Below are 25,211 nucleotides of genomic sequence, written 5' to 3' on the forward strand. Positions count from 1 at the left end.
TTATATGAATTATTAATATTACATTTACTACCCTCAAACATCTTTGTATTATACTATATTGTTGATATTTTACTCCAAAAATAAGTTTTCAAAATTAAATTTCATACGGATCACTTTGGTCCAAAGTCTAATTTCTTATGATCAATTTTAATTTTGATTTATTTAACAGTGATATCACCTACATGCAATATATGTCATCAGAAATATTGATGTAGAGGACAACCATGTCTTCTTATAATTTTATTTCTAATGGAAATAACAATAGGGAGGAAGGAGGTCTATGGCATAATATTAGAGATACTCGTTTATTCAATCACATTTGTTAAGATTTCCCAGTAGTGTTCTAGGTCCTTAGCTAACTATCTAGTATAAAGGAGAAGAGAAAGAGAAAGAGACAAAAAGTTTATTAAAGTAATAATGGCTGAAAACTTCCCAAACACTGGGGAGAGAGACAGACACACAGATTCAGGAGGCCCAAAAGACCCCAAACAGTTTGAGTCCAAAAAGGGCTACACTATGATACATTATAATTAAGTTGTCAAAAGTCAAAGACAAGGAATTATGAAAGCAGCAAAAGAAAAGGGACAGGTCACATACAAGGAAACCCTCATATGACAATTAGCATTTTTCTCAACAGAAATTTTTTCGGCCAGGAAAGAGTAGGATGATATATTCAAAATATGGCAGGGTGCAGGAACCCTGCCAATCAAAAATATTATACCCAGCAAAGCTGTCCTTTAGAATAGAAAGAGAGAAACTTTCCCAAACAAACAAAAACTGAGGGAGTTCATCACCACTAGACTGTCTAAAGGGAAACACAAAAGGGTCATTTTCAATTGGAAATAAAATATTGCTAATTAACTTCAGAAAACATGAATGTGTAAAACTCATTAAGAATAGTAAATATATCAAACTCAGATTCTCTAATATTGTAATAGTGATATATGTCACCTCAACTTCAGTTGAAAAGTTAAAATCAAACATATTAAAATTAACCATAACTACCATAATTTATTATTTGTTATTACAATAATATTTGTTATTAAATTAACTTGTTATTTGACATAAAAAACCCATAATATCAATAACCTAATATGAAAGGGGGGAAGAAGTAAAAGTATAAATTTTCTGTATGCTATTGAATAAGTTGTTATCAGCTTAAAATGGGACATTATGGGGGTGCCGGGGTGGCTCAGTTGGTTAACCATCTGCCTTCAGCTCAGGTCATGATCCCAGGGTCCTGGGATAGAGCCCCACAACAGCCTCCCTGCCAGTGGAAGTCTGCTTCTCCCTCTCCCTCTGCCTGCCTGCTTGTGATCTCTCTCTCTCTCTGTCAAATAAATAAATAAAATCTAAAAAAATGGGACATTATAAATATAAGCTATTTTATGTAAGCCTCATGGTAACCACAAAGGACAAACCTGCTGTAGATACTCAAAAAAGAGTCAAAGCATATTGCTATAAGAAGTTGTTAAATCACAAAGGAAGACAGCAAGAGAAGAAGCAAAAAACAAAGGATATACAAATTGACAGTCTTTACCTATTAATAATTATTTTAAATATAAGTGGATTAAATTATTTGATCAAAGGACAGAATGGCTGAATGGATAACAAGAACAGATTCAACAATGTGCTGCCTACAAGAGACTCACTTCAGCTTTAAGGACACCCATAGACTGCAAATAAAGAGATGGAAAAAGATATTTCAAGCAAATGTTAATCAAAAGAAAGTAGAGTACTTATATCAGACAAAGCAGACTTTAAGCTAAAAGTGAACAAGAGGAACAAAGGAAGTCATTACATAATTATCAATCCATCAAAAAAAATAACAGCCTCTTGGACCAGGGGGAGTCAGGGGCCTGGCCCTGGGATCAATCTCATGACCCTGTGATCATGACCTGAGGCAAAGTCAGCAGTCCAAGGCTCAACTGAGTGAGCTACCCAGGTGACCCGCCGCTCAGCAATTCTAACGGCAGTCTTACACCAACTCCCTGAGCATCCTTGTGAAAATGGGGAGGCTTGCACTGTCACCACCTGGCCTTGAGGGGAAATCCTTGAGAACTATAAGGTGTGGGGCAGGGGCGAGGGGCCATTGGAAAACTGGCACAGTCTTCATCAAGAGAAGTACTAATACCACGGGAGAATCGTATCAACTTGAGCAGAAGCCTGCCTGCCAAGTCAGACGGTGCCCATCCCTCTTGGACCTCCACGCACTTAGTTCTGGTCAGGCCAGGCCTGTGTCCTGGGAGAAAACAGAAATACTGGTAGTTTCACACTCAGCAGAACTAACTGTCCCTCCCAGCTGGGTGACCTACTTTGTGAACTAGGGCACGTGAACATAATTGTGATCCTTGAGGTCTCTTAAGCTCTGAAAGATTACATAGTGCAATGATCTGCCTACAACCCTATCAAAGATCACATCTACGTGCAAGGAAATTGTGATGTAGGAGGGAAGGTTCGGGAGTCACTTCTGCAATAACTTCAGGACCTGTTCGCACTACAACTCAAGGATTAAAAGATGGAACTTCTGAATTTGCTGACCAGTTTGAGGATGAGATCACTGTTTTAAGAGTCATCTAGCTCAAGAGACAATTCAATATCATGGAGCCAGGCTGCCTGTCCCTACCTGTCCCAGTGCTATACTACTTACTTGGCAAATTTCTTAATCCCTCCGCCCTTGTTTTCACTTGTTCAAAACAGGGATGATAATAGTATCTACCTCTTAGGGTTATATGAAGGTGGAATCATTTTACATGTAGAGGGAACTTAAAACCATGCTGGCATATAGTAGGTCCTCACTAAAAATTAACTACAAGATTCATTCATTGTACCAACATTTCTTGAGGACCTGCTGGTGTAAGGAATTGTTACAGGCATTTTTAAAGATACAGAGACTGGGGCGCCTGGGTGGCTCGGTCGGTTGAGCATCTGACTCTTGATTTCGGGCTCAGGTCATGATCTCAGGGTAGTGAGATCAAGCCCTGAGATGGGCTCTGCCCTGGGGGTAGAGCCTGCTTAAGGTTCTCTCTCTCCCTCTCTCTGCTCCTCCCTGCCTTCTCTAAAAAGATAAATAAAAATACAGAACCCCCCCCAAAAAAGAAAAAAATAACAGTTGTAAATATTTGTATACCCAACAATTGAAACATGTAAATAAATAAAGCAAATACTAACAGAACTAAAAGAAATAAACAGCAATGCAATAAAAGTTGAGGACTTTAATTCCATACTCTCAACAATGGATAGATCATCCAGGCAGAGAACCAATCAGGAAACAGTGGATTTGAACAATACTATAGACCATATTGAAGCTAGGAGACATATACCGAACATTCTATCCAATAGCAACAGAATACACCTTTTTCTTAAGCTTATTGAACATTTGTTAGGATAGATCATATGTAAGACCACAGAACAAGTTTCAACATATTCAAAAGGATAGAAATTATATCAAATCTATTTTCTGGCTACAGTGGTGTGAAACTAAATGTCAATAACAGGAGGAGAGCTGGAAATTTCACAAATACATGGATTTATAGAAATTAAATAACACATTCCTAAACAACCAATGAGTCAAAGAAGAAATCAATAGAGAAAAAAGTCCAGCTCTCAGTAACTTAAATAGATTAAATACTTACTGAAAGACCTGAAACAATAAAACTCCTAGTAGAAAACATATAGGGAAAGCAACTTTAATGTGTTATGACAATGATTTTTTGGATGTGACACCAAAAGATCAAATAACTAAAGCAAAAATATACAAATGGGACTACATCAAACTAAAAAGGTTCTGCATACCAAAAAAAAAAAAAAACCAAAAACATATATATATATATTTACATATATATCATCAAAATGAAAAGACAACTTACGTAATGGGAGAAAATAGCACATATATGATCAGGGATTAATATCCATTTCATAGAAGAAATTTAGGCAACTCAATAGCAAAAAAACAATCTGTTTTAAAAATGGGCAAAGGAACTGAGTAGACATTTTTTTCAAACAAGATATTCAAATGGCCAACAGGTACATAAAAAGGTGCTCAACATTATTAATCATAATCAGGAAAATCCTCAAATCAAAATCACAATGAGATATAACCTTACACTGGTTAGAATGGTTATTATCAAAAAGACAAAAAATAACAAGTATAGGCAAGGAAGTGTAGAAAAAGAAACATTTGTGCACTGTGGGTGAGAACGGTGCAGCCACGATGGAAAACAGTATGGAGCTTTCTCAGAAAATTAAAAATAGAACTACCATATGATCCAGCAGCCCCACTTCTGAGTATATATTCAGAGGAAATGAAATCACTATCTCAAAGAAATATCTGCACCCCCATGTTCATTGCACCATTTACAATGGCCAAGACAGAAACAACTTAAGTGTCCATCAACAGATGCATAAATAAAGAATATATGCTATATGTATAAAATGGAATAGATTCAGCCATAAAAAAGGAAATCCTGTCATTTGCAACAACATGGATGAAAGTTGAGGGCTTTCCAAGTGAAATAAATAACAGAAAGACAAATACTGCATAATCTCACTTATATGTGGAATCTAAAAAGCACACTCATAAAAACAGAGAACAGATTGTTGGTTGCCAGGGTTGGGAAAGTGTGGGTGGGGTAGAAATGAGTAAAGATGGTCAAAGGGTACAAACTTCCAGTTATAAGATGAATAAATTCTGGGGATGTAATGTATACTACTACAGTATCGTGACTGTAGTGTGACTATAGTTAACAATACTATATTGTATACTTGGAAGTGCTGAGAGTAAGACTTAAAAGTTCTCACATCATGTACCAAAAAAAGTAATTATGTTACTAATATATTAATTAAACTTATTGTGGTAATAATTATGTAACATATACATATTTCAAATCATTATGTTGAATATAGTAAATTTACACAATGTTATATGTTAATTATATCTCAATGAAGCTGGGGGGAAGTGAGAAGAATCTGAGAAGCCCAGCTTAATTCAAGTATCCTTTATATTATGTACAATGGTGTCCTTTTATAATGTAAAAGGAACAGTAATACCACCGAATGGGGAAACTCTAATTATAGGTACATTTCCCTTATATGTCATGTGTAATTAATTCCATAGGCCGAGGTACATTAAGATGACATAGATGACATTAGTACTCATTTGAAAATCACTCCATTTTTTTCCTAAAGTATGAATTCTGTATTTGGGATTGGTGGCTGTCATTTTCAGAGTAAAATGGGCTGTTATTTCTTGGCATTTAAATTACTCCACCCATAATCCACCCTCATAATTTATTCTGTTTCATCCTTTGTGCACCAGGGTCTCTGTGATTGATGCCTGAATTTGAATACATGATTGTTCCCCAGTGAACTGCAGTCACATTCTACTCACTTATTCCTGACTCCATTTATTTATTTATGCATGCATCCATGCATCTATCCATCCATCCATCCATCCATCCATCCATCCATCCATCCATCCATCCATCCATCTAACCATTCACTGAGTGCTTGCCATATGCTTGTCATTGAGGATTCCAAGTATAATGCAGAAACCCACTAAAGATTAATTTTTTTAAGAAAAGTGAGAACCATCATCTTTTCAAGAACTTAAATAAAAGACTGAAAGAAAAAATATTCCAAAATTTTAATAGCGGTTGTCTCAAGTAGTATGTTTATTAATCTTTTCCTTCTATCCATATTGTCTACCAAAATATAACTAATCTCATAATCAGTAAAATGTAATAAATTAAAATTTTGCTAGTTTGAAAAGAGGATATTAATTTTTTCAATCAAGTCTTATGATATCAAATAGTATGATGAGATGAAAGTCATATATATGGGTAAATATGTCTCTAGAGTAGCTAGAGCAATGAGCTGGATAACTGGCTGCTCAAGGTTCACAAATTTATTGATCATCTAGAAAATCAGGTATGTTTTATCTTTCTCTCATATTAACAAGTTAATATACTTTTATTTTCTTCCTGCAGTTTATGATGACCATAAGCCCAATATTGCTCTGCTTTCACCTCTAGTAAGAATACGTGATTCCATATTCCCAAAGGAACCAGTACTTATCAGATGGATCATGTGACCTGATTTGCAGTTCAAAGAATATGCTCCCTTGGGATGTTTAATTGGCATTGCTTTCCTGGGAAACTGATTGCAGATCCCAGGGGGAGAGGTGGAGATGGAAAAGAAAAGCGGATGAAAGAGAATATGAGACCTCTACCACATCCTTTAGTCTTAATTTCAGATTCTACTGAGGAATAAAGATTGACAGTGCATTTTTGAGTAGGACCATAGAGAGATACTAGAGCATAGAGCATTTTCTAGCCCAGAGACCAGAGTCAGAAAGAGCTACCAAGATGATTAAAAACATGCTGGTATGTGAAATCACATGTTCTTATTCCTATACCTTCATAGACAAAACTGAGAAGGATTGAGGCTGTCACCAGAGGAATCAGTGGGTATTGTGTTGTAAGCTACTCTCTTTTCACCATCTTATTTTTCAACTACTTTCTGTTTTGTGCCATTTAATTTATTATTAAATAATAAATAATTTAATTTATTGTTATATTAATAAATGTTTGGATATTTCCTTCTTTTCTCCCTCTGCTGGAGAAAAGTGGAGGTTACTCTTAAATTGTTTAACATACTTAATTTGGTTCTTCGTTTTCCTAAGTTTGAAGCTGTTCAAGATTCCTTTCTTCCTTTTGAAAATGATGCTGATCTTAACACCCTTTAATTTTCCACAAAACAATGTGCCCCCTGTTGTCATTGCTTCCCAGAATATTACTCTTTTCCTTTTTATTCACACATAATATTTGTTCTGCATTGTTTTTATATCCAATAGTTAATTACTACTATCAAAATTTCATATTTAATTTCTGTGCTCATATATTTAATTTCTTGTATCTCACTCTCCTCAGGTTTTAACATTCTTCTTGTTAAAGAAAACAATTTAATATTTCTTTCAGCAAGAGACTATGGCTGGAAAACCTAGGGTTGTATGTATAAAATGTCTATCTTAAGTTCTCCTCCCTCTTTCATGATAATCTAGCTGGATATAAAAGTGTAAGTCATCAGATATTTTCCCTCACTATTTTGAAGAGATTCCATCATTGTTTTTGGCATCTCTTGTTAATGGAAGTCAGCTGTCTCATTAATTGACATTCTAGGTAGTCTATCCTTTCTCTGTGGTAGCTTTTAAGAATCTCCTTTTCTTATATGCAACTGATGAATCATTGAACACTATACCTGAAACTAGAAGAAAAAGAAGAAGGGGGGGGGAGGAGGAGGGGGAGGGGGAGGAGAAGAAGAATCTCTTTTTCTCTTGGTGTTCTGCTGTTTCAATACCAAGTATGGGTAGGTGTTTTTATTACAGCCCCTTTTTACAGGGTCCTTCCATCCTGAGTACTCTGCCTTTGTTACTGCCACTAGGGTTTCAAATCTTGTTTCTTCAAAATTCTTTCCCTTCTCTTCCTCCAGAAATCTCAGTAACATATATGGAAAGTTATCAATAATTTCTATAGCTCTCAACTGCTGTTTAATATTTGATATCCATCTCTCTCTGCTGTTTTCAAAGTGGATAACCCAGAACTCCTTTCCATTTCTCTAATTCTTTACTTGCATGCAGTCTAAAGTTTGTTTCATTGACTTTTAAAATCTATTGATTCCTTTTCTATACACTTGCTCCTCTTTAATATAACCTGATTTCATAATTCCTTGTTTTTAAAGAACTTCATTGCTATAAATATACAAATTTTAATATTTTTGTCACCCAAGACTATAACATTAGCTTTACCTGGAGTGACTAAATGTTCCTGTTTTATTATAGGCTATGTTTCTCCAGAACCATATTAATGGAACATTGCAGAAAACAGGGAATAAATATTAATATGTGTTCCCCAACACTCTTCTGATAAAGTAGTTTGTTTGCTCATTAACAAGGAAGTAGAAAGGCAAAGGCAAAATCGGAGGTGATGTTGGTGATTCCTCCCAGATGGAATTACTTTCTCCTTAATTTATCCCAATTTTAAATTCCATTTTCCAAAAATAGTTTACTTTGGTAAAGCAATAAAATGAGAAGTTAGAGTCAGGGGGCGCCTCGGTGGCTCAGTCAGTTAAGCGGCTGCCTTCGGCTCAGGTCATGATCCCAGGGTCCTGGGATCGAGCCCTGCATCGGGCTCCCTGCTTGGCGGGAAGCCTGCTTCTCCCTCTCCCACTTCCCCCTACTTGTGTTCCCTCTCTCCTGTCTCTCTCTCTGTCAGATAAATAAATACAATGTTTTATTAAATAAATAAATAAATAAATAAATAAATAAATAAATAAATAAATAAATAAAAGAAGTTAGTCAGGACAGCTATAAATAATCATGCACAGTGCTGGTATCTGTGAAAAGTATTAAAAATAAGATTCCTGGGCGCCTGGGTGGCTCAGTTGGTTAAGCGACTGCCTTCAGCTCAGGTCATGATCCCAGGGTCCTGGGATCGAGTCCCACATCGGGCTCCCGGCTCAGCGGGGAGCCTGCTTCTCCCTCTGACCCTCTCCCCTCTCATGCTGTTTCTCTCCTGCTCACTCTCTAATAAATAAATAAATAAATAAGTAAGTAAATAAATAAGTAAGTAAATAAATAAAAAATAAGATTCCTGCTACAGGAAGAATCATGTACTTGATCTGAAATCATTCATTATACAATCTCCACTACATTGGTCACTCTCTTACAACTTTCTTTTCTGTAGTAAACACCATATGATTTATATTTTGTTATGCATTCAGGTTTAAAGACAAACTCTGGGAGTGTAAACCTCCATCAGAAGCATCTTAGTGAGACCAAACTGTTTTCATGATGCATAATGATCCCTCTACCAGGTACAGCACCATAACATAAATTCAAGGGAAGCATTAAAATTGCCATATAAAATTTAAAATACTGATCAAAGATTTCATTCAGGAAGTTTTTCTATTTAGCCCTGAGATCAGAGTAAGATGCCATGTCACTTTACTTATTTTTTTTTACAATTGGCTTAATTATGAGTATTGCCATACTGGGTTATTTTCTACACCGGTCATATCTATAAGTTAAACCATAATGGGTTCAGCTACTGGTTTGGCAAACAAAATAGTTCTATAACTGTAGTATCAAGAGAAGTTCTGTAGATGAACATTGTAGCTTCTTTCTTTAAAATCAGCTAAACTACTAGACAAATGTTTTTAAAAGATCATAACTTCTCCCTCAAAAACATATTGTAGATTCATAATTAATATGTTCATCCAAGCTTTTCTTAAAACTGTAATCTGGTAGATCAATCAATTGCTGATCACTCATTCTATATAAAATGATATACAAATTTCTTCAATTCCAAAATTAGCAAGGCACAATCCCATATATGCTACTTTTGTCAATTATAGTAAGTATAAATATCCACATAACTGCTTGGATTTGGATTAATTGTGTTGTTACCAGTCAATCTGAAAGAGGATTTTTAAATTATCCATCCAATGATTTTTTTTTTTTTTTTTTTTACTATGTAGAAGACTTTGTCTCTGCTCCATCTGGATCCCTCAGATTCCCTTTACATTTTCTGTGCACCCCTACTCCAACATCTGTGCCTTTGCTTTTAATGGCCTGCCCTTGCTACCCTCTTCATAAAACTTCCGTGGGCTATAAGAATCACTTTGCCTGCTTTCCCTCCTCGGACAGAGAACCAGAAGGGCCTAAGAGTTTATGTCCCCCAAGAGTGGTCATTTCCAATGATTGACTAGTGGAAAGCTAACTCCTGGCTTTGGCTGAGAAAAATAGGAGATGTAAGATTCCAGAGCTTTCATGGGGATCAGGATGAGGCTTACTTCATCCCCTCATCAAGTGGGACATCACCTGAAATTACACCCTTGCTGGGCTTCTGCTTTTTCCCTGTCTTGTCCCCCACCCCCACCCCCCCACCCCCATCCCCGACACCAACTCTCTTTCTCCTGGGAACCTTTTCTAATAAAATCATCTGCACACAAATCCTCACCCTGGGGAGCCCAACCTAAGGCATACTATGTGTCACATTTGGGGCTGAATTGTAAGGACATAACAGTGAGCAAATGAAATATAGAAATAGACATTTAGAGCTCACAGTCTAATGAAAATGGGACACTGAACCAGCATTAAAGTACACTGTGGGGGGGGGGGGTGGAGCAAGATGGCAGAGGAGTAGGAGACCTGGATTTCGTCTCCTCTCAGGAATTCAGCTGGATAGGGATCAAACCATTCGGAACACCTACAAACTCAACAGGAGATCGAAGAAAAGAAGAGCAACAACTCTCTCATCAGAAAAGCGACCACTTTCTGGAAGGTAGGATGTGCGGAGAAGTGAATCGGAGAGATAGTCGGGAGGATAGACGGTGGGGGAGGGGCCTCTGCCGGCCGCTTCTGGCAAGTGATAGAACCACGGAGCACAAAATCGGAACTTTTAGAAGTCTGCTCCGCTGAGGACGTCACTCTGGTGGCTAAGCGGGGGGTGGAACCCTCCGGGACAGTGTGGTCTCAGGACCCTCGGGGTCACAGAAAGACCGGGGGTGCCTGAGTGTGGCAGAGCTCCCAGGTAACGGAGCAGGGAAGCCAGCTGCAGAGGCGGAGCCCAGGCGCGGGTTCTCAGCTCGGGGTGGCCCTAAACCGTGATCCGCGGCACAGTCGGGCCCCTGCTCCTCCAGCAGGGACCCAAAGAGCGGCAGATCCGGGGAGACTCACCTTCCTCCCCCGGGAGGAGCCTCACGGGAGTGCACCGCAGGGATCTGCTGGGTTTGGAGACTCCACCCGGGGTCGGGTGCCAGAGATAGAAACGCGCGGTCACAGGCCGGGGGAGCACGGAGTGCGGCCGGAGACCAGGGAGACGGGAGTGACTGACGGCTTTTCTCTGGGGGCTCACTGAGGAGCGGGGCCCCGAGTTCTCGGCTCCTCCGGGGCGGAGATTGGGAGGCCGCCATTTTCACTCTCCGCCTCCAAAGCTGTACAGAAAGCTCGCAGGGAACAAAAGCCCCGGAGAGCAAACCCAAGCAGGTTACTTAGCAGGGAGGGGCAAGGGCGGGGCAATTCCGCCTCCGGCAAAGACATTTGGAAACCACGGCAACAGGCCCCTCCCCAGAAGATCAGCGAGAACAGCCAGCCAAGACCAAGTCTACCGATCAATGAGAATGGCAGAACTCCAGCGCTAGGGGACTACTGCACATAGAATTCACGGCTTTTTTACCATGATTCTTTAGTCTTTTAAAGTTACTTTTTTTTAACTGTCTTTTTGTCTTTTTATTTCTTTTTGAATTTTTCTCTTTCCCTTTTTCACCAACATCTTATCAATCCCTTTTTTTAAAAAAAAACTTTTTTATTTTTCATTTTTAGAGTCATATTCTATCCCTTAATAGTAGTTACCCGTATTTTTGGCATATATATATAAGTTGTTCTATCTTTAAAATTTTGAGATAGTTTCTTCTAACAGATTAAAATATACCCTAAATCTCTAGTATATGTTTTTTTCTACTCCCCTGCCTGATCACATTCTCTCCCTTTTTTTTCTATTTTCTTTTTTTAAATCTTCTTTTTTCTTTTTTCAAAGAACTTCTTATCAATTCCTTTTATAAAATTTTTTATAATTTCCATCTTTACAGTCATATTCAATCCCTTCATCATATCAACCCTTATTTTTGTACATATATAAGTTTTTCTTTCTTTAAACTTTTGGGAGGCACTTTCTTCTAAAAGACCAAAATACACCCCAAATCTAGTGTGTGGCACTGATATATATACCAGCCTGATCATATTTGATCACATTCTGGTTTTTTTTGTTGTTGTTGTTTTGTTTTGTTTGTTTTTGTTTGTTTTTATCTTTTTCTTTTTCTTTTTCTTTTTTTTCTTTTTCTTTTTTCTCTCTTTCCGTTTCTTTTTCCACTGCTTCAGGTCTTTTCTGATTTGTTTAGAGTATATTTTCTGGGGACGTTGTTACTCTGCTAGCATTTTGTTCTCTCATTAATCTATTCTCCTCTGCACAAAATGACAAAATGGAAAAAATCACCTCAACAAAAGAACAAGAGGTAGTACCGACTGCCAGGGACCTACTCAATGCGGACATTGGTACGATGTCAGATCTAGAGTTCAGAATCATCACTTTAAAGATACTAGCTGGGCTTGAAAAAAATATGGAAGTTATTAGAGAAACCCTTTCTGGAGAAGTAAAAGAAGTAAAATCTAACCAAGTAGAAATCAAAAAGGCTATTAATGAGGTGCAATCAAAAATGGGGGTGCTAACTGCTAGGATAAATAGGCAGAAGAGAGAATCAGTAATATAGAAGACCAAATGATGGAAAATAAAGAAGCTGAGAAAAAGAGAGATAAACAACTACTGGATCATGAGGGCAGAATTCGAGAGATAAGCAATACCATAAGACATAACAACATTAGAATAATTGGGATCCCAGAAGAAGAAGAAAGAGAGAAAGGGGCAGAAGGTATACTGGAGCAAATTATAGCAGAGAACTTCCCTAATTTGGGGAAGGAAACAGGCATCAAAATCCAGGAAGCACAGAGAACCCCCCTCAAATCAATAAAAATAGGTCAACACCCTGACTTCTAATAGTAAAACTTACGAATCTCGTAGACAAAGAGAAAATCCTGAAAGCAGCTCGGGAGAAGAGATCTGTAACCTACAATGGTAGAAACATTAGATTGGCAACAGACCTATCCACAGAGACCTGGCAGGCCAGAAAGGACTGGCAGGATATATTCAGAGCACTAAATGAGAAAAATATGCAGCCAAGAATACTCTATCCAGCTAGGCTGTCATTGAAAATTGAAGGAGAGATAAAAAGCTTCCAGGACAAACAAAAACTAAAGGAATTTGCAAACACAAAACCAGCCCTACAGGGAATCTTGAAAGGGGTCCTCTAAGCAAAGAGGGAGCCTAAAAGCAACATAGACCAGAAAGGAACACAGACAATATACGGTAACAGTCACCTTACAGGCAATACAATGGCACTAAATTCCTATCTTTCAATAGTTACCCAGAATGTAAATAGGCTAAATGCCCCAATCAAAAGACACAGGCTATCAGACTAGATTAAAAAACAAGACCCATCAATATGCTGTCTGCAAGAGACTCATTTTAGAACCAAAGACACCCCCAGGGGCGCCTGGGTGGCTCAGTTGGTTAAGCAACTGCCTTCGGCTCAGGTCATGATCCTGGAGTCCCTGGATCGAATCCCGCATCGGGCTCCCTGCTCGGCAGGGAGTCTGCTTCTCCCTCTGATCCTCCCCCTCTCATGCTCTCTGTCTCCCATTCTCTCTCTCAGATAAATAAATAAAAAATCTTTAAAAAAAAAAAAAGACACCCCCAGTTTGAAAGGGAGGGGGTGGAAAACTATTTACCATGCTAATGGACACCAAAAGAAAGCTGGGGTGGCAATCCTTATATCAGATAAATTAGATTTTAAATCAAAGACTGTAATAAGAGATGAGGAAGGACACTATATCCTACTTAAAGGGTCTATCCAACAAGAAGATCTAACAATTGTAAATATCTATGCCCCTAACATAGGAGCAGCCAATTATATAAGGCAATTAATAACAAAAGCAAAGAAACACATCGACAACAATACAATAATAGTGGGGGACTTTAACACCCCCCTCACTGAAATGGACAAATTGTCTAAGCAAAAGATCAACAAGGAAATAAAGACTTTAAATGACACACTGGACCAAATGGACTTCACAGACATATTCAGAACATTCCATCCCAAAGCAATGGAATACACATCCTTCTCTAGTCCCCATGGAACATTCTCCAGAATCGATCACATCCTAGGTCATAAATCAGGTCTCAACCGGTACCAAAAGATTGGGATCATTCCCTGCCTATTTTCAGACCACAATGCTTTGAAACTAGAACTCAACCACAAGAGGAAAGTCAGAAAGAACTCAAATACATGGAGGCTAAAGAGCATCCTACTGAAGAATGAATGGGTCAACCAGGAAATTAAAGAAGAATTTAAAAAATACCTGGAAACCAATGAAAATGAAAACACAACTATTCAAAATCTTTGGGATGCAGCAAAGGCAGTCCTAAGAGGAAAGTATATAGCAATACAAGCCTTCTCAAGAAACAAGAAAGGTCTCAAGTACACAACCTAACCCTACACCTAAAGGAGCTGGAGAAAGAACAGCAAATCAAGCCTAAACCCAGCAGGAGAAGAGAAATAATAAAGATCAGAGCAGAAATCAATGAAATAGAAACTAAAAGAACAGTAGAACAGATCAACGAAACTAGGATCTGGTTCTTTGAAAGAATTAACAAGATTGATAAATCCCTTGGCCAGACTTATCAAAAAGAAAAGAGAAATGACCCAAATCAACAAAATCATGAATGAAAGAGGAGAGATCACAACCAACACCAAAGAAATACAAACAATTCTAAGAATATATTATGAGCAACTCTATGCCAGCAAATTAGATAACCTGGAAGAAATGGATGCATTCCTAGAGATGTATCAACTACCAAAACTGAACCAGGAAGAAATAGAAAACCTGAACAGACCCATAACCACTAAGGATATTGAAGCAGTCATCAAAAATCTCCCAACAAACAAAAGCCCAGGGCCAGATGGCTTCCCAGGGGAATTCTACCAAACATTTCAAGAAGAATTAATACCTATTCTTCTGAAACTGTTCCAAAAAATAGAAATGGAAGGAAAACTTCCAAACTCATTTTATGAGGCCAGCATTACCTTGATCCCAAAACCAGACAAAGACCCCATCAAAAAGGAGAATTACAGACCAATATCCCTGATGAACATGGATGCAAAAATTCTCACCAAAATACTAGCCAATAGGATCCAACAGTACATTACAAGGATTATTCACCACAACCAAGTGGGATTTATCCCTGGGCTGCGAGATTGGTTCAACATCTGCAAATCAATCAATGTGATACAATACATTAACAAAAGAAAGAACAAGAATCATATGATCCTCTCAATAGATGCAGAAAAAGCATTTGACAAAGTATAGCATCCTTTCTTGATCAAAACTCTTCAGAGTATAGGCATAGAGGGTACATACCTCAATATCATAAAAGCCATCTATGAAAAACCCACAGCAAATATCATTCTCAATGGGGAAAAACTGAGAGCTTTCCCCCTAAGGTCAGGAACGCGGCAGGGATGTCCACTATCACCATTGCTATTCAACATAGTATTGGAAGTCCTAGCCACAGCAATCAGACAACAAAAAGAAATAAAAGGCATCCAAATTGGCAAAGAAGAAGTCAAACTCTCACTGTTTGCAGATGATATGATACTTAATGTGGAAAACCCCAAAGACTCCACCCCAAAACTGCTAGAACTCATACAGGAATTCAGTCAAGTGGCAGGATATAAAATCAATGCACAGAAATCAGTGGCATTCCTATACACCAACAACAAGACAGAAGAAAGAGAAATTAAGGAGTCAATCCCATTTACAATTGCCCCCAAAACCATAAGATACCTAGGAATAAATCTAACCAAAGAGACAAAGGATCTGTACTCAGAAAACTATAAAATACTCATGAAAGAAATTGAGGAAGACACAAAGAAACGGAGAAACGTTCCATGCTCATGGATTGGAAGAACAAATATTGTGAAGATGTCAACGCTACCTAGAGCAATCTACACATTCAATGCAACCCCATCAAAATACCATCCACTTTTTTCAAAGAAATGGAACAAATAATCCTAAAATTTGTATGGAACCAGAAAAGACCCCGCATAGCCAGAGAAATGTTGAAAAAGAAAAGCAAAGCTGGCGGCATCACAATTCCAGATTTCCAGCTCTATTACAAAGCTGTCATCATCAAGACAGCATGGTAATGGCACAAAAACAGACACATAGATCAATGGAACAGAATAGAGAGAAGGTCCAGAAATGGACCCTCAACTCTATGGTCAACTCATCTTTGACCAAGCAGGAAAGAATGTCCAGTGGAACAAAGACAGTCTCTTCAACAAATGTGTTGGGAGAATTGGATAGCCACATGCAGAAGAATGAAACTGGACCATTTCCTTACACCACACACAAAAATAGACTCCAAATGGTTGAAAGACCTCAATGTGAGACAGGAGTCCATCAAAATCCTAAAGGAGAACACAGGCAGCAACCTTTTCGACCTCAGCTGAATGAACTTCTTCCTAGAAACATCGCCAAAGGCAAGGGAAGCAAGAGCAAAAATGAACTATTGGGACTTCATCAAGATAAAAACTTTTGCAAAGCAAAGGAAACAGTCAACAAATCCCAAAGACAACCTACAGAATGGGAGAAGATATTTGCAAATGACATGTCAGATAAAGGGCTAGTATCCAAAATCTATAAAGAACTCATTAAACTCAACACCCAAAGAACAAAGAATCCAACCAAGAAATGGGCAGAAGACATGAACAGACATTTTTCCAAAGACATCCAAATGGCCAACAGACACATGAAAAAGTGCTCAACATTGCTCAGCATCAGGGAAATCCAAATCAAAACCTCAATGAGATACCACCTCACACCAGTCAGAATGGCTAAAATTAACAAGTCCAGGAAATGACAGATGTTGGCGGGGATGCGGAGAATGGGGAACACTCCTGCACTGTTGGTGGGAATGCAAGCTGGTGCAACCACTCTGGTAAACAGTATGGAGGTTCCTCAAAAAGTTGAAAATAGAGCTACCATATGATCCAGCAATTGCACTACTGGGTATTTACCCCAAAGATACAAAAGTAGGGATCCGAAAGGGTATGTGCACCCCAATGTTTATAGCAGCAATGTCCACAATAGCCAAACTGTCGAAAGAGCCAAGATGTCCATCGACAGATGAATGGATAAAGAAGATGTGGTGTATATATATACAATGGAATATTATGCAGCCATCAAAAGGAATGAGATCTTGCCATTTGCAACGACGTGGATGGAACTGGAGGGTATTATGTTGAGCGAAATAAGTCAAACAGAGAAAGACATGTATCATAGGATCTCACTGATATGAGGAATTCTTAATCGCAGGAAACAAACTGAGGGTTGCTGGAGTTGGGGGTGGGGTGGGAGGGATGGGGTGACTGGGTGATAGACACTGGGGAGGGTATGTGCTCTGGTAAGCGCTGTGAATTGTGCAAGACTGTTAAATCTCAGTTCTGTACCTCTGAAACTAATAATGCAATATATGTTAAGGAAAAAAAGAAGAAGAAGAAGAAGGTAGCAGGAGGGGAAGAATGAAGGGGGGGAAATCGGAGGGGTAGATGAACCATGAGAGATGATGGACTCTGAAAAACAAACTGAGGGTTCTAGAGGGGAGGAGGGTGGGAGGATGGGTTAGCCTGGTGGTGGGTATTGTGGAGGGCACATTCTGCATGGAGCACTGGGTGTTATGCACAAACAATGAATCATGGAACACTACATTTAAAACTAATGATGTAATGTAGGGGATTAACATAAGAATTAAAAAAAAAAGTACACTGTGAGAAGGACTCTCTCAGGAGACAGTGCTTTAGGAGAAGGAGCAATTACCAGAGGAAGTTGTATTGAAACTGAAACCTAAAGGCTAAAGAAGTTATCCATGCAAAGAGCAGTGTGGAAAAGTGCAAAGGGAACATGAAGGGCAAAGGGCCAGAGTGAACAGAGTGCACAGTTAGATCATTTAGTGAAGAAATTAATATAGAGCCTGTGTGTTACTGCATTGTCCTACAATCCAAGAAATAATTATAAGCAGGACTTACTTAAATGAGACCTTTGGAATGGTCATTCTTGCATTTAATAAGCATATTTGTGTACCTCTGTTTCAGTATTTCATGTACTTTACAAGAGATAGGACAAGAGAGCCTTGGGAAGAACTATATTATGAAGTACCTATTGAGATCAAACAAATCAACACCTTTAGAAGTTCAAAATCACAAGGCATCACTTTGGGCTACAGTGGTCCCATGAGGATTCTGTCATTCAGCTCAAGTTAGGCAGGGTGTTAGTTAGCAGAGAGAGGTAAAGATCCCATCCCAGGTGGTAAGTCCCAGAACAGGGAATAGTCAGATAATATTCAAAGATGTCAAAGGACAGATCTTATTGAAACTTCATCACCTCTTTATGTTCCCTGACTCATCTAGGTAGCTAATCACACTTTTCTCTATATATACACAGTAATATACAATTTTTTCTGCAATCCCTTTTATTAACTCTCTGACTTCTTTAATAGACTATGATTTCTTCACAAAGGAAGAGATGTTGATCTTTAATATGCCAAATAATTAGCACATAGCATGTGTTCAAAAATGTCTACTTGGGGCACCTGGGTGGCTCAATCAGTTAAGCATCTGACTGTTGATCTCAGCTCAGGGCTTGATCTCAGGGTCATTATTTCAAGCCCCATTTTGGGCTCCACACTGGGCATGGAACCTACTTTAAAAAAATGTCTCCTGGGTGCAGAAATTAAAGAACAAATGAAATATTATTTCTTTTAGTTTTTGTTCTTTTCCAATGAGAATATCTTCTGTCCAAAATCTCTAATTCACTAGCTTCTCTTTTTCTAGGCCAGAGCTGTCCAATGGAAATATGAGATGAGCCACATATGTAACTTAAATTTTCTAGTAATTCATATGAAAAAAATGTAAAATGAAACAGGTGGAATTAATTTTAGTGATTTATTTTATTTTATTCAATATTTCAAAATTATAATTTAAACATGTAAAGAATATTTTTAAATTATTGTAAGAAATTATATATTTTTTCATACTAAGAAACCCAGTGTGTATTTCACATATGCATATCTCAATTCAGACTAGTCATATTTCAAGTGCTCAGTAGCTACTTTCTACTCTCCTGGACTATGCAGTTCTATATACTACCTCAAAATATGAAGTTAACATTTTCTAAGACAAGATTTTTTTTCCAATACAAAACTTTCCTAAGAAGCAAGAGAGTTTCAGTCATATTATTTAGACCAGAATTTCTCAATAGTGACACACTGACTAGATAATTTTGGTTAGATAATTCTCTGTCATGGGGGCTTTCCTGTGTGGTGTAGGATGTTCTGCAACATCCTTGTCCTCTACTCATTAGATGCCAGTAGCAACCCTCTTCCTTGGTTGTGACATCAAAAATGTCTCTAGACATTGCCAAATGTCCCCTGGGGGGTAAAATTGCCCCCACTGAATTAGGTTATCCCTTTAAACTTTGGAAAGCAGGAGTTTTGTGACACCAGCAATCTAGTGGGTCTCATGAAGACTTATCTCCAAAAGAATGGAATTTCTGCATGTTGAGGTTTTGCTGATCTGCCAAGAGCATCCCCACTTCCCCACCTCTGGCCATTGCAGGACACTGCATTTGGTTTGACTGGTGTTGTTCAGGGAGTCCACTAGACAGAGCCATTTCCTAGCTTCTTCTGTCACACTTCAGAAGGCAAGATTTCTTATTTGCAAGCAATATGAATTGATTGAGTAGGAATTCAATTGGTTTCACCAGAGCCATTGACCTTTTTTTTGTGAGCCTCTCCCTTTCCTTTGTCTCCCTGAGAGTTACCTGTAATGGTCCCTGGAGTGTCCACTGCAAGAATGTCTCTATTTCTGGGCCTGACTGGTCTGCACCTACTTGCTATGTTGTCCCTTGTGATTATTAAATAATAACAAACAAAGATCCTGGCTAAGTTGATTCACTATAATGACACTGCAGGGCTATGGTCCTGTTTTTCTTTTTTCTTTTTTTCTAGGCAAAGAACGTTATCAACCTTGTTTCAAACTTTATTCCCAGGCTTCTTCAGCTTAAGGCTGCAAAGAATGAATTGTGTATAAGCAAAAACTGAACAGAGCTGCAGTGTCCAAGGGGCTTGGGCTTAAAAATATTAGAGATCTAGATTTTATCAGATCCATGAATAAAATCTTGAAAAGCAGTCATAATATAAAAGAGCAGCTCCCAGTAACTTCTTCAAGTTTTATCTTCTTCAGAAGCTGACTCAATTCAGTTTGCTTCATTCTTGGAAGCCTCATCAAAATTCTCCACAAGATCAGGAACTTCATCATCATCCTCTCCAGTAGCAAGGGGTGCTTTTCCATCCACAGGCTGTTTGGGCAGAGCTTTAGCCAGTCTTCTTAAACTAGTCAGACTGTCTGCACCAAGTTGGTTTAAGATACTGCGTAGCATTTCTGTCAGCTGCTTTGTCTCAGCATGGCCTGTGATGGTGAAAGTGTTCACAGCCAGCGATGCCTGAACTTCAGGATTTAGGTAAAGGTGGGTTTAGGTAAAGTGGATCACTATTCCTTGGTTTGTGAACATATTCACTTCTTCAATACCAGAGATATTGTTTACCCCTAACTTCTTTAAGAACTGAAGTTTTTTATCATCTGCTGTAGCCGTTCTATGAACCACCTTCTTCTTTCCATGAGCAGTTCCTTTCCCACCAATATGCACTTGTACTTGCAGTTTGGTGAGTTTCTCCTAGTTCCTGATAGTTTCTTTTATCGTACTGGAGCAGAAATGAGACCACGAGGGGGACTAGTGTTGGTGCTCAGGAGTTCTCAGGTGGACCAGCTGAGGTTAGGTGCACACATGTGGGGACACAAGATGGCAGCTCTGGTCCTATTTTTCATTCATCCATTTACTCACTTAACAAATATTTATTGAATGCATACCATGTACTAAGCTCACTGCCAAACACCAGATGAAAGTAACCCAAATCAGCCTCTGTATCTCTGGAGAATATAGACTAGTAGAAGAGACAGATATTTATCAAATAATCACAGAAAGAAATATTAAATCAACCAGGACAAATATATGAAGGAGAGGTGTATTTCCCATATGGGTGAAATCCCATATTTGGAAGGCCATTGTAATGTTATGATAGTCAGAAAATCAGTGATGGTTTCCCAAAGGGAGTGACACCTCAGGAGAACTGAGGGACAAGCAGAAGTGAAGTAGATGAAGAGGATAATAAGGAGCATTCTATGAAAAATAAAGAGCAGGAAGAAATGTGAGGAATTCAAGAGAATAAAAAAGGCCAGTGAGGTTGAAGCAGAAAGAGCAAGGGAGAGCATATGTAATTATCTACTGAATCTCCAACTTTGCTCAATCAAATGTAAGTCAAAGCAAAAGTTTTAATTAAAAAAAAAAAAAGTCCTCCATACACAAAAATAAACTCAAAATGGATTAAGGACTTAAATATGAGACCTAAAACCATAAAAATCCTAGAAGAGAGAACAAGCAGAATGTCTCTGACATCAGCCATAACAAACATTTTTCTGTATATGTCTCCTGAGGCAAGGGAAACAAAAGCAAAGATAAACTATTGGGACTACATCAAAATATAAAGCTTCTGCACAGTGAAGGAAATAATCAACAAAACTAAAAGGCAACCTACAGAATGGGAGAAGGTATTTGCAAATCACATATCTGATAAAGTGTTTGTATCCAGAATCTATAAAGAACTTATAAAACTAATCCAATTAAAAATGGGCAGAACACATGAATAGACATTTTTCCAAAGAAGACATACAGATGGCCAACATGAAAAGATGCTCAACATCACTTATAATCATCAGTTTTGCAAATCAAAACTACAATGAGTTATCACCTCACACCAGTCAGAATGACAAAAATTAAAAACACAAGAAAGAAGGGTGCTGACAAGGATGTGGAAAAAGGGGAACCCTCTTGCACTGTTGGTGGGAATGCAAACCAGAGCCGTCACTCTGGAAAACAGTATGGAGTTTCTTCAAAAGTTAAAAATACAACTACCCTATGATCCAGCAATTGCACTACTAGGTATTTACATGAAGAATACAATAATACTCATTCAAAGGGATACACACACCCCAGTGTTTATAGCAGCATTATCTACAATAACCAAATTATGGAAGCAGCCCAAGTGTCCATTTACAGATGAATGGGTAAGGAAGAAGTATATATATATATATATACTTGATTGAGAAAAAAAAAAACAGGTAGAGCTAGAAGGAAAAAGGGATACCTGTACTGGGTATACAAGAGAAAAAATATTCTTCCAACAAGAATCTATGGAGCAGATTCTATGTGAGGTTTCTGTGTTAGCAGGCACTGGGACCATAAAGATAAATCAAATAAATAAGACAATGCAATGAAGAGCAGTGATATGCTCTCTGAGAGAGTGCTTTCTGAGAGAACATAGCAGGAATACTCAGCTGGTATAAGTTGGTCTGGCACCTTCTGGGAGAGTTTCAGATCTTTTTTTTTTTAAGATTCTATTTATTTATTTGAGAGAGAGAGGGAGAAAGAGAAAGAAAGAGCACAAGCAGGGGAAAGGGCAGAGGGAGAGGGAGAAGCAGACTCCCCACTGAGCAGGGAGTCTGACATGGGACTCAATCCCAGGATCCTGGGATCATGACCTGAGCCGAAGGCAGACACTTTACCAACTGAGCCACCCAGATGCCCCCAGATCTTTTATTTTAATAAATGTGTAAGAAAAAAAGTTCAGAGTTTACAAATAGTGGGTTCATAAAGCTGAATTTTATCTGATAGGCAGCTGTCCTAGATATTCTCCTTTGAACCTCTCCTTATCAGAGTTGCCACTACCCCACATATAGCAATATAAAAACAAACAAAAAATTCTTGTCTTCAAGGCAATTTATTTCCATCTATTGGAAAATTGTCATAATGTGCTGACTTTCTTAGAACAAAATACCACTATTGGCCAAAAAATTATCTGAATAATTGCATGTATCCTTCATTTGTGCAATGTCAATGATGACTCACAATATGTATGCCCCTGTACAGTGCTCCAGTCCGTACAACAATACTCAACAGCTGGTATTCACATCTCTTCCTTAGGCCAGGGCTTCAGAATTAAAATAAAGGAAAACTTCTTGCAAAGTCTACAGGCTGATGTACCCCATAGGTATGTTTGCTTTTATCTGAAACTTGAGGGATCTGAGTAGTTAAGATAAAAACCCAAATTCCTAGCTTCTCTTGAAAAATTACCTCTGATAATAAGTATCTGTTTCCTCATTGCTATAACTGGCAGGAACAGAGTAGCTCTCTCCCTTACAGCCAAGGCACACCCTCTGAAGAGCACCCTTCTTCCACTCCATTGTCAATCTCTGGAACACTGAGACCAAGAGTCAGTGCTATTCATCATAAGTCTTTCACTGTTATCTTATTTATATTTGGTAAGCTTCTCATTTTTATATACACTGGCCTTTATAGGCAACTGAATCTGAAAACTTTGATCTAAAGCTGTATTGTCTAATATATTAGCCAGTAGTTACATGTAGGTATTTAAATTTAAATTACTTAAGATAAAATAAAATTTAAATTTCACTTTCTCAGTTGCACCAACCACAATGCAGGTGCTCAGTAACTACCTATAGCTAGTGGTTACCATAGCACAGATATAAACCATGTCCATCAGTGCAGAAAGCTCTATTGGATAGGGCTAATTTAGAGAATGAAGAAGGGCTGAGACTATCATTCTCCCCAAATTTTGTCCCAAGTTTGGATACAAGATCTAGGAGATATTAGGTATTCTATGGTCATATGATTTTGTAAAACACTGTATTAGTATCTTATGGCTGCTGTAACAAATTACTACAAACTTGGTGGCTTAAAACAACACATATTTATTATGTGTTTTACGATTCTGGCAGCAAGAGGTGCAAACAGGTTTTCTCCGGGTTAAAATCAAAGTATCAACAGGACTATGTTCCTTTTGGAGGATCTAGGGAGGAATCATTTTCTTGGCTTTTCCAGCTTCTAAAAGTCACCTCCTTCCATCTTCAGAGCCAGCAATGGCCAATCAGTTCTTTCTCTGACTCTAAAATTGACTCTTCCATTTCTAGCCTCCACACCAGTCTGAATGACTAGTATCAAAAAGACAAGAAATAACAAGGGTTGGCAATGATATGGAGAAAAGGTAACCCTCATACATTGTTGATGGGATTGTAAATTGGTACAGCTACTATGGAAAACGGTATGGTGGCTTCTCAAAAAAAAAACAAAAGCAGAACTACCATATGATCTAGGAAATCCACTTCTGGGTATTTATCTGAAGAAATTGAAAACACTAAATTGAAAAGATATATGCACCTTTATCTTCACTGCAGCATTATTCACAATAGCCAAGATATGGAAACAACCTAAGGGTCTATTGATGGATGAATGGATAAAGATGTGGGGTACACACACACACACACACACACACACACACACACACACTAGAGTATTATTCAACCATAAAAAAGAATGAAACCTTGCCACTTGTGATAACATGGATGGACCTTGAGAATATTATGCTGAGTAGGGGTGCCTGGGTGGCTCAGTTGATTAAGCATCCGACTCTTGATTTCCACTTGGGTCACGATCTCAGGGTTGTCAGATCATGCCCCGTGTGGGGCTCCATGCTCAGCAGGGAGTCTGCTGGAGATTCTCTTCTTCTCCCTCTCTCTCTGCCCCTCTCTCCCAATTCTTGCATGCTCTCTCTCTCTCTCAAAAAAAAAGAATATTATACTGAGTAAAATAAGTTAGAGGAAAAACAAATATTATATGATCTCATGTACATGTGGAATCTAAAAAATAAAAAAAAAACAAATTCATGAATGCAGAGAACAAATTTGACAGTTATTGGAGAGGGGAGGGGTTTGAGGAGTTGGAAAATGGAAGGCGGTAGGAGATACAAACTTTCAATCATAAAATAAGTCATAGGGATGTGATGTACAACATGGTGACTGTTGTCAATAACACTGTATTGCATATTATGTAACTTTATAAGGTGGCAGGAAGAAACTTACCTCATTGTGGTGATCATTTCACAGTGTATAGAAATATAGACTCATGTTGCATACCCAAAACTAATATAATTTCATATGTCAATTATACCTTAATAAAAAAATTAATGGGAAAAAAAAAGAGTCAGGCCCACCCCCATTTGGTTCCTAACAAAGATTTTGTGGTGAATTTGAAATCCTTTAATACTGTTAACAAATTAACTTAGTTATTTTTAAAATGCATTTTTCAGGCTTGTAATATGTCTTATCGGTTGTTGATGACAAGCCAGCCCCTTGCAGGGGAATAAAGCTTAAACACAATATTAATGTTTATGTTAGAAATGAAACCAGAGGGATGCCTGGGTGGCTCAGTCAGTTAAGCATCTATCTTCAGCTCAGGTCATGATCTCAGTGTCCTGGGATCAAGTCCCATGTTGGACTCCTTGTCAGCAGGA

The 25,211-nt window shown here is 38.2% G+C and overlaps 1 pseudogene; it reads right to left on the reverse strand.

Moving 5' to 3' along the window:
- Positions 1-19,984: 19,984 nt before the first annotated feature.
- On the reverse strand, positions 19,985-23,085 carry LOC123862943 (transcription factor BTF3-like; annotated as a pseudogene).
- Between the last annotated feature and the right edge of the window lie 2,126 nt (positions 23,086-25,211).

This window comes from Mirounga angustirostris, unplaced genomic scaffold (genome assembly GCF_029215605.1).
Source record: "Mirounga angustirostris isolate CCGP_5_RB_7025 unplaced genomic scaffold, mMirAng1.0.hap1 SCAF_1, whole genome shotgun sequence".
NCBI classification, from domain to species: Eukaryota; Metazoa; Chordata; class Mammalia; order Carnivora; family Phocidae; genus Mirounga; species Mirounga angustirostris.